This window comes from Schistocerca nitens, chromosome 1, assembly GCF_023898315.1.
Source record: "Schistocerca nitens isolate TAMUIC-IGC-003100 chromosome 1, iqSchNite1.1, whole genome shotgun sequence".
Lineage (NCBI taxonomy): Eukaryota > Metazoa > Arthropoda > Insecta > Orthoptera > Acrididae > Schistocerca > Schistocerca nitens.
In genome coordinates, this window is record NC_064614.1 from 905,896,364 (window position 1) to 905,908,059 (window position 11,696).

The following is an 11,696-nucleotide window of genomic DNA, read 5'->3' on the forward strand; positions in this document are numbered from 1 at the left end:
AGGTTCTTTGGAGTTTCCTCTATGCTGAGTCAGTCCTACCGACAATCATTTCTTTTTCGATTTCTTGACTTCTTAATGCAACCATTTCAGCTTAGCTTCCCTGTACTTCCTGTTTCTTTCATTCTTTATTCCTGTATCAATGAGTTTCTATGAGTATTTTTGTACGTCCTTCTTTCATTGATAAGCTGAAGTATTTCTTCTGATACCCACGGTTTCTTTGCAATCGCCTTCAAAAATGGTTCAAATGGCTCTGAGCACTATGGGACTTAACTGCTGAGGTCATCAGTCCCCTAGAATTTAGAACTACTTGAACCTAACTAACTTAAGGACATGGCACACATCCATGCCCGAGGCAGGATTCGAAACTGCGACCGTAGCGCTCGCGCAGTTCCAAACTGTAGCGCCTAGAACCGCTCGGCCATGCAATCGCCTTCTATGCACCTATGTTTTTCTTTTCAACTTCTGTGTTTGCCCTTTTTAGAGACTTCCATTCCTCTCCAACTGTGGTGCTTAGTGAGCTATTTCTCAATGATGTATCTACAGCTTTAGAGAACTTCAAACGTGTCTAGCCTTTCCGCAGTACTTCAGTATTCCACTTTTTTGCATATTTATTCTTCCTGAGTAATCCATTAAACTTCAACCAACTCCTCACACTAATAAATTGTGATCTGAGTCTACTTATCTGCTCTTGGGTAAGCCTTAGCATCCAAAATCTGATTTCGGTATCTCCGCCTGAGCATGATGTAATCTAACTGAAATCTTCCGTATCACCCGGCCTTTTCTAAGTATACCTCCTCCTCTTGTGATTTTTGAACAGAGTATTCGCTGTTACTAGTCGAAATTTATTGCAGAGCTCAATGAGTCTTTCTTCTCTCTCATTCCTTGTCTCAAACCCAAATTCTCCTGTAACCTTTTCTTTTACCTCCTCGCATACATACAGATGATTTCACAGCCATGGCTAACGTATACAGTAAAGGTACACAGGATCGCCCGATTCCAATTCCACACAATCTACAGCAATGCAAAGCGACCAGACTTATTTTAGGGGGGGGGGGGGGGGGTTAGAGGAGTGACTCACATTTCTTTTTTTTTTTTTTTTTTTTTTTGCGGAATTATCACGCAGTAGCTTTAGCGAATAGCGAAACTGATCCACTTGCTAGTCTGACAAGCTGTCAGCAAGTGAACAGTAAATAGATGAGGCTCAGATTATGTAACGAGCACACGAGTGCAGATGAATATGGGTTAGAGGTACGAATGACTCTAGCTTTGAAGGAACCATCTGTATGTTTTGCTAGTTTTGCCGACTCTCCTACGAACAAACCACTGCCTCCAACGGTGATTATATGGCTAGAGCATACCTTGGTCATCTTCCATTTTAACATCTGACACGTGAACCATAGTCCAACACCGGTAAACTATACTATACAGAAGAATCTACTGCTAATGGCTTACCAAAATTTCATTTTACTACTGCATGCATAGTCCAATGGTGAAATATACACTGAAGAGCCAAAGAAATTGGTACACCTGCCCAATATCGTGTATCCCCCCCCCCCCACCCGAGAACGCAGAAGTCCTGCAATGGGACGTGGCATGGATTCGACTAATGTCTGAAGAAGTGCTGGAGGGAAATGACACCACGAATCTTGCAGCCCAGGGCTAAAGTGTATAATATTACTCACAACCGCCTACTTTCCTCGAGCTACCAAAGATCATTCTGATGTATGCGTGAGGACAGTACTGCAGACGACCCATCTCCTCAGTACGGCACATTTCAAGAAGATATTTGCGCCAGTTAATTTACGACAGTTGCTAACTGTATTATATGCACAGGGAATCTTTGTAAGTTCATCCCCACTTGTGTGCTTTAATACAGTATTCCACTGGAGACTTGAAAGTTCTGTGAAGCAACTTAGCAAACCATGTCTTTGATATGCTGTCATGTAGTGCCACGGACACAGTAGAAGTTTGAGGATGAATGTAGCCTCAGTTTTATAAAGCAAATCTGGGATGCTAGCGACAAGAATAGAAACCAAGGAAGGGATATGGACTCAGGTCCATACTGTGATCAGCTACATTGTACCTGACAAAAAAAAGTGAAGCATCGAGAGGTCTTGGTTGACAACGTAACTTCGTTCACGTACACACCATCGGCGGGTATGTAAGTGACTAGAATTGTTATTTTCTGAACAGGTAGAACGGCCACCACAGTGCATTAGTGTCTGGTAATCCATCAAGGAAAGTGGGATCGCAGCCGGGCATTAGGTACTTCAGTAATGGTAACAAAACCAACAACTGTATTGGAATCCAAAGACGTTTATTCTTTTTAACACATCCTACCAGATTCGACACCATATGGTGTCATCTTCAGGCCACAAGTGTAACCTGCGATCCACAAGCGCAATGACAAAGACCAACAAAGTCTTCAAATGGGAATAGAGTAGCATGCTGGCGTACGTGCTTGATAACTTTGTCTTTGCGGTTGTGGATGGGCCTGGAGATGTCACCACTTGGTGTCGAAACTGGTAGCGTGTTTAAAAAGAATGAACGACGTGGGATTCCAGTGTAGCTGTTAGTTTTGTTGTCATTGCTCAAGTACAGTGCATTAGTGTCGTTCGTGTTTCGCGATATCACCACGCCTGGTAGGATATACATTGAGTGCGAACAGTGTCAGATGTTGAGTGACCACATGGAGCACACGGAGGTACTGCGTACTGATGTGGCAGAGTGTTATCAGAACGCGACAGAGTTGGAAAAGTGTTTCAGTGTGGGTCTCCATTTGGCGAGCTGGCTGAATCCTGCAGTATACAAATTTATGAGGCATTCAGATGTGGCAATGGCCCAATGTTGCACGACATGGGACCGTAAGGGCGGACATATTTGCTGTCACGGTTCCAATCGACTACGTCAACCGAGAACGACTAATGAACTTCCTGAAATATTTTGTGTAAACCTGCTTCATTGGTCTGAGATTCGACAGCATCCGCACGAAAGAATTGTCGCCCACGCGTCAGGTGTCACCAACACCGTAACACGGATCACTGCGTTTGAAGTGTTCCTGTGCCCGAGAAGCATAGGCTTTCTACTATTGGCGTCAAATTGTGTTCAGTAATGAATTAAAGTTCCGTACTACATCTGACGACCATAGTCAGTAAACATAAAGGCAACCTGACTAGAGTTCTTATTCTTTCAGTGTTTTGGTGAGACCCAATGCTGTAAACTGCTGGCGACATGGCGTAGGGAGCCATCGGGGGTGACTTCAGTTCATGCCAACTGGTGAGGGAACTGTGAAGTCACGGGCATCCTACGTCCTCATGTATTACATCTCATATGACAATATCGTTATGCCATTTTTAAACAGAACAATACTCGTCCACGCAATTTGCTTGTCACTATGGACTGTCTGCTTGTCGTTGAGCCTTTTCACGTTCCGAGAGGCTTCCCCTATCGGCGGTTCGAGTCCTCCATCGGGCATGGGTGTGTGTTGTCCACAGTGTAAGTTAGTTTAAGTTAGATTAAGAGGCGTGTATGCCTAGGCAGTTTGGTCCCATAAGATCTTCCCACAAATTTTCAAATACGTGACGGTGAGGTAGTCAAGCTGCCAGCAAATCCCAAGATCTGTCCCCGGTAGAAAGCGCTATGGACCAGCTCTGTCATCAACTCTGTCCCGGCGCCAATATCCAGGATATCAAGGACTAGTTACAACAGTTGTAAGCCGTGTTGCCCCAGGAAAGAGTTCAAGTCTTTCATGACATCTTCACCAACCGAATTAGTGTACAAATACAATCCAGAGCGGATGAAAATTCGTAGTGATAAGTGGATACATACTGCCACGTTCTTTGTAAATCTGCGTCGATTCTGTAATCAGTGATATACCACCACACAGCTTCTCAACTCTTGAAGTTTCATTTCATTTCCCACTCCCGTTCTAGATGCTTCACTGTTTCTGTCAGGCGGTGTACTATCTCTATGATGTGATGTATTTGTCCTAAGTATACTACGAATTTATGGTGTATGTACTAGAGAGTAAATGTATTTGGCTTTGATGCCCTCGATATACCACTTACGTAATTTTGTATATTAATAATGTATTGGGAGTGATAGGCAAAATATTTCAACGTCTTTCACCTATCATTAGTAGCGTTTTCGCTCTGCAAATTTGTACGATGATGCACTATGTAATGTGCTGAAATGTGAGGAATATAGAGTTATATCTATCAACATGTACCACCTGTTATAAGATGAACTGCACCTATAGACATCATAATTTTCAGAGTTGTTTTGTATAATAGTTTCACAGATCTGAATTAGTGTACTTAAACAATGAAATATCCCACTGCGTTTTTGAGTACATGTACAACTGTACACTGCTAGGCATGGTGTGTGATGAGGGTCATTTGGTATTTTGGAATTATTTTCGACCACTTCTTCTTCCATTCCTGAATAGTGAGCAGGAAAAAAGATTCACGGCATACCTCTGTACACATCTGAATTTTCCTAAGTTTAAGCTCTAGGATGTTATGAGACTGATGTGGAGTATGTGCCACAATGCTTATTGGCTCGTGTTACAAAGCCGACTCCCAAAATTAGAAAAACGAGGAACTCATCTTGCACAGCGTTTTTAATGTAACGGATCCAATTGAACAGATTTTGTTTTCAGTGACGCTCTTGCTCTCGATAAGACTAAATAAACCTCTAGAAAACCATCCAGCTAACCTTTTAATAACTGATATACAAGGCAAGACTCATTCCACAAAAATGTTCGGGTAAACACGCTCTCTCTATTTCAGAGAATAGGTTAACAATAAGCTAGGAGTTAGCAAATAACTTCTAGCACATTTTTTTCAATACCTCCGAATTTACCGATGGATGTGACGTGTTGCTATCATCCGTTTTGTGTTTCAACTCCAACTATTGAGGTGTGTCCCTCCAACCAGTCGCCTACAAAATACTTTCAAAAATACTTCTCTCTGTAACTGAGGGAAACATGGATAAAAAGCTCGTTGAGTATCAGGGTTCTGGAATGGCTGCTTGTGGGCCGAGAACACGCTTAATTTGAAGCCAATCATCCGTCACAAGATACTGTGCTCCAGGAAAATTGTGGTGTCCTTCTTAGACTTCAAAAAGCTTGCGACTCGGTGGACAAAGGAGTCATAAGGAGATTCGGGGACATAATCGTATTGATGAACATAATCAAAGAAACCTTTACAGGCACGGCCTCCATGGTGAAGTTTCTCTCAGAACTGTCCCGGCCTTTTGATATCGAGAAAGACGCGAGACAAAATGACGGACTACTACCGCTACTATTCATTTCCGTTCTAGGGAAGGTTGTGAGAAGTTGGAAATCAGAACATGAAAATAAAGGACTGAGCACGATCTGGTTGAGGTAAAAATCGGAAGATGTGAAAGTCAACTAGGCACCCTTTGCGGGTGTCTCTGCGATACTCTTGGAAAGCGCTGAGGAAGCAATCATCCAGAGAGCCTGATAGAAAGGAGTACCTGCAGAACGGAGCCGAGGATCTTATCAGAAAAAAAAAAAAAAAAAAAAAAAAATTCATAATAAATGGCAAGAATGGACCGAAATTCCTTGAAACACGACAGGTAAGTTACGAGGGTAAAGAAAATTAAACACCTCGGTGGGACCATACACGGAAATAGACTAGGGAGAAATGCAACAGATGATGGTATCTCAAAAATGAAGGGACTATGAAGACTAGCTAAAAAATTTTACAACAAAAAGAGCATTCATGGAATACCATAAAGCACTCCGTCTTCAGGCCACAAGTGGCCCATCGGGACCATCCGACCGCCGTGTCATCCTCATGGAGGATGCGGATCGGAGGGGCGTGTGGTCAGCACACCTCTCTCCCAGTCGTTATGATGGTATTCTTGACCGAAGCCGCTACTATTCGGTCGAGTGCTCCTCAATTGGCATCACGAGGTTGACTGCACCCCGAAAAATGGCAACAGCGCAGGGCGGCTTCGATGGTCACCCATCCAAGTGCCGACCACGCCCGACAGCGCTTAACTTCGGTGATCTCACGGGAACCGGTGTGTCCACTGCGACAAGGCCGTTGCCTCATGGAATACCATACTAAGACAAATTTATATCGTAGTCAAAACGGAATGCCTGTACACCAATGAAGGTCTGACGATGAACTACGAGCTAGAGATGATGGAGATCCTGTAAAGGAGATTCCTACGAAGATTCATTCAGGAAAACAGGGCTGATATTTCTTGGACATTTGTACATAACGAAACAAAATAGACTATTGAAACCAATATTTGGTTACCTAAGGAACAAGAAGATCACTATGCTGTGGATTAAAGAGTTCGGAAAGTCCTTGAGAGGTCAAACACCCCGGAAGCCCTCGCGTTATAATGGCACATGTTTCGAAACAGAATGCAAATGGAAAATGCTATATGTAGCTATCTCCATTCCTAGTACAGTTCAGCAGAGCGCACTCCAATTGTGAATGGACAATATGGCTTACGGGCAGGCCTTGAAACGTTGCTTCAAGCTTAGACCGTGAATACACTTTCATTTTACCGATAGAAGGATTTGCAGTACTGGACGTTTCCCATCGAATTGGCGTACCGTAAGAACCACGCCATTGTGGATCTTCCCTGTAGTGGATGCCCGCAAACAACGCCAGCCATACTAATTACTTACAGATTATAGCTCGAAGGTATCCAAAGAATGTGCAACAGCGCTGTGTGTTTTCTTCTTGGAGGCAGTTAGGGCTGTGACGATCCGGACATCACGCAGTAGTTTTGTGCATTATTGAGACAAGATACTGATACTCCAACCTGTTGTGCAGCCATGAAATCAAAGTTTCTGGTATGTGTTCCTATTTCAGGACCAAAATACGTGGAAACACCGTGACCACCTACTTAATACCTTTTCTGCAGTAGGCAGGAGAGATAAGAAACGGAAAGATTACGTGTCTAATGTCGAGGGTTGCGTAGTTTCGAGATCTAGGCACAATTGTTACGTTAGTGATCTACGGGCCTCTTTCCTTCCAGCTATAGTTGTGAGAGAATGACCGAGTCTGAAAACGGTGGCGCTATAGTCGCTTCGTACTCATGACTCGTTCTCTCTTACTTAAGCGTATCTGAGTGTAAGGCTAGTCTTGACTTAGTGCGGAAGTTCAGTACACGATCAGGCTGTTGTAAATTGGTATTGAGAGGGCTAAACAACCGATTGTCAGGGATGGCCTCTAAGGAAACTCCGTTTTGTGGGACTGCACAAGATGTAAGACAAAAATTAAGTGTTGTAGTGAATACAATCGCAAATGTGATACATGAGAGAAAGAGTTATTCTTGGAATAAGTTCGATAGTGTAGTCCACACATCAGACAAAATACACTCAAATTGCGTCCGGTACAAACAAAGTAGCTGTGTTGTTGCTTGTTACATTTCCACCATGAGAAAATGTGTTTCGTCAAACGAAAACTGAGCATAGAGCTACATGAGGGTTATGTCTCTGCAACCAAAGAGCGCGCTCTTTAGGTCACGGCAACTTGTGCTTCTCGGTTAGTAGCAAACTGTATAGCTTGTATGGAAAATATGTCTTCGTCAACATAATCAGTACACGTTTTCTGAATATAAATTAAATGTTAAAACCAATTTGCAACGTTCTTCGATGAAGTCCGAAATATTTACATACGTATGCACATATATTATACACATATTTGCTCCTACACACACATAATATACATGCTCATACATATAAACATACACAGACAGAAATATACATATAAATATGCATATACACTGAAGAGCCAAAGAAACTGGTACACCTGTCTAATATCGAGTAGGGCGCCTACGAACACGCAGAAGTACCGCAACACGACGTAGTATGACCTTCACAAAAGTCTGAAGTAGTGCTGAATCCTGCAGGGCTGTCCATAAATCCGTAAGAGTACGAGGAGTGGAGATATCTTCTGAACAGCACGTTACAAGTCATTCCAGATATGCTCAATAATGTTCATGTCTGGGGCGTTTGGTGGCCAGAGTGTTCCTAGAGCCACTGTGTAGCAATTCTGGACGTCTGGGGTGTCACATTATCCTGCTGGAATTGCCAAGCCCTTCGGAATGCACGATGGACATGAATGGATGCAGGTGATCAGACAGGATGCTTACGTACGTGTCAGCTGTCAGAGACGTCTCTAGACCTAACAGGGGGCCAATATCACTCCAACTGAACACGCCCCACACCATTATAGAGCCTCCAAGAGCTAGAATAGTCCCCTGCTGACCTGCATGATCCATGGTTTCACGAGGTTTTCTCCATACCCGTACACGTCCATCCGCTCGTTCGACCAAGTAATACGTTTCCACTCATCAACAGCTCAAAGTCGTTCTTGAGCGGCCCAGGCGAGGTGTAAAGCTTTGTGTCGTGCAGTCATTAAGTGAACACGAAAGGGCCTTTGGTCCAGAAAGCCCATATCACTGATGTTTCGTTGAATGGTTGGCACGCTAACAGTTGTTGATGGTCCAGCATGAAATCTGCAGCAACTGCCGGAAGGGTCGCACTTCTGTGAAGTTGAACGATTCTCTTCAGTCGTCGTTGCTCCCGTTCTAGCAGGATATTTTTCTGACCGTAGCGATGTCGCAGATTTGATGTTTTACCGTATTACTGATATTCACGGTACACTCGTGAAATGGTCGATAGGAGAATCACCTAATCGCTACCTAGAAGATGCTGTGCCCCATCAGTCGAGCGCCGACTTTAACACCACCTTCAAACTCACTTAAATCTTGATAATCTACCATTGTAGCAACAGTAATTAATCTAACAACTACGCGAGACCTTTGTTTTCTTTCATAGGCGTTTCTGGCAGCAGCGCTGTATTCTGCCTGTTTACATATCTCTGTATTTGAATACGCATGCCGATACCAGTCTGTTGGGCGCTAAAGTGTATTAGTATATAATAACCGTTACGCCAAAATGTTTTGTATGTAAAGGCAATGTAGTGATGGCTCTGAGCACTACGGGACTTAACATCTTAGGTCATCAGTCCCCTAGAAAATAAAACTAGTTAAACCTAACTAACCTAAGGACATCACACACATCCATGCCCGAGGCAGGATTCGAACCTGCGACCGTAGCAGTCGCGCGGTTCTGGACTGCGCGCCTAGAACCGCGAGACCACCGCGGCCGGCGGCAATGTAGTGAGTCCTTGGTTATATTTGCGTACTCAATTACTCGCTCTCGTTTCTACCCTGGTACAGATCACTTGTAGCCGACAACCGACTCAGAGGACGAGTTTTCGGTTAAACGGGCAGCGGTGGAAACTCACGAGTTGAGTCTTGGAGCACACAGAGACGGCGAGTCCGGAGATGAAGTCATAGGGCCCACTTTGGGGTTTAAAGCGACTATACAGAGCTCGTTCCTAATCTCTAGTAGGCAGGAACCAGTGGAGTGTAACGGGCTGCAGCTATGCTGACAGGAACTCGAGTGAGAACACGTGGGAGCAGTCGAAAGCTGAGCACGTACTGGATGACCTCAGGAGTTCCGACGCGGAAGAGCGAGGAAGGCCTGAGCGATGTCGTTTCGCCCACCCTGTGACCAGCTTGTAAAAGAGGAGCCAGGCGTTTATCAACACACGAGGTGGGGCGGTACCGTATTCATGGTAACCAGTACCAGTTGCTTTGGTTATTTCCTTTTTATTCCACAACGACGTTACTCTTATTTTTTAGTTTCCTAATGCTTGTTATTTCATACCTGCTCTCCTTGAATCTAAGCGCACACAGATTCGCAGATATAATGGCGGTCCAAAACAGTTTTCAAGCAGTTTATAAAAGGACCAGATATCCCACTTTTTTCGTCCAGAAATAAATTCGGTTCTTGCATATGAAAGGTTTTTGTCACCTGATTCATAAACAGCAGTAGTCATCTCAAAGGCGGGCTAAAGGTAGTTCATGTTGAGTAAGTCATCAGCTTTACACTTTAACACCACATTTAAATACACACACATGCACATTCGTTTGACTGGGACAATTAAAACCAGCTTCAATCCTACACTTACAACTGAGGTTCCCGGTGCGTTTTCCTTGTTATTACGACAGATTCCTGAACTTGTAATCTTATTCCAAATATTCCTAACGAGGGACAATTGAGCTCTAAAGTGTCCCTTGCTCTCAAACAGGGCAACGAACGAAACATGTGAATAACAAAAATATGTATTGGAATGGACACCATTGCATGTGAACATCCTAAATAAACAGCCTACAATTTATGTTGCCCCAGAGGTGGATAAAAATGACAGTGGAAATTGTGTTCCGTTACTTTGTAGGGACCACATTTATCACTATTAATTTCAACGATTACTGACAATGATGCTCAGTGGCCATGTTTGGAATCTGGAAACGAGGCAGAAAAATGTAATACTCTTTGCGAAATGGTACTAATGAAACATTTTTGGGGGCACCAGCAAGAACTCATTTCAAACCTCTGTTTTTTTTCGATAGAGAGGTAAACTGCAGACAGAAGAGCTTCGTTTACTAACCTGACAACGTTAAAACGTATTTTATTGAGATCTATAACTTAATAATCATCATCATCATCTACATTCAAACGTTCTTAGGGTTACAGAATTGTTACAAAATGTCCACATGTTGCTTCCATTCCTATTTACATGTGCCGACTATTTCTGTACATACGTACATATTAAGATAGCCGCGCACAGTGGCCGCGCGGCTAGAGGCGCCAAGTCACTGACTGCGCGGCCCCTCTCGCCGGAATCTTGTGTCCTCCCTCGGGCATGGGTGTGTGTGTTGTTATTAGTGCAAGTTAGTCTAAGTTAGTTTAAGTAGTGTGTAAGTCTAGGGACCGATGACCTCAGTAGCTTGGTCCCTTAGAAATTCACACACATTTGAACATAGCAAGATACAGATTTTAGAGTTAGAGTTAAAGTAATCTATAACTTAATATATCTGTATATCATTCCAGCCCGTGTCACCCCATTATGCCCACAGTTGCTATTAGGTGCATCTAGTTTGGTATGAACGTTACCTGAGCAGATGAACATATCTACAACTCGACTGTTCGCCTCTGACAAATGGACTGCCACAAAGAAGCCCTTAAAGGCGTAAGTAAACTGATGCTCTTCGAAAAGTCCACATTCAATTCTTTCACAACTCCAATACCCAATTCGGATCCTTACATTTTAAGATTGCAAATCCACAACTTGAAGAATATTAAAAAAAAATTGTTTCTTTCATTCTCTTTTCTCACTGTGGTAAGTTAGTTGTATTTGGTGCATGTCAACAATACCGGCACTAGTACTTTAGCATCATAGTTGAAAAAGGAACGGATGTCAAGTGACGTATCTCATGTGGAGAAAGATGTGCTTACATTCTTTCAAACAGCAGTTGGATAACATGAAGTATTTGGACAGCTCCATCAAAAATTAGCTACAAATGTAGTCCCTTGGCCAGTTGAAAAGGGCTGCGTTGTAATTGGGTTCAGATGTATCAGGGTATATCAGGGTATGCAGAAACAGTTAGATCATACTGTTAACCACAAGGTTCGAAAATACTGTTAAATAAAAATAATATTATTTTAATTTCTTTTCTTTAAATGAAGCTTTTTTTTTTTGAAGAATTTACGATCCATTTAATGTTAGAATAGTTACCAATAAATCATCACTGAAATTAGTATTTATGAATTGCTCAACAGATATTATTCG

General features: G+C 43.0%; 1 pseudogene; it reads right to left on the bottom strand.

The window, feature by feature from the left end:
- Window positions 1-5,961: 5,961 nt before the first annotated feature.
- LOC126206352 (5S ribosomal RNA) lies at window positions 5,962-6,079 on the bottom strand (annotated as a pseudogene).
- Window positions 6,080-11,696: the final 5,617 nt, after the last annotated feature.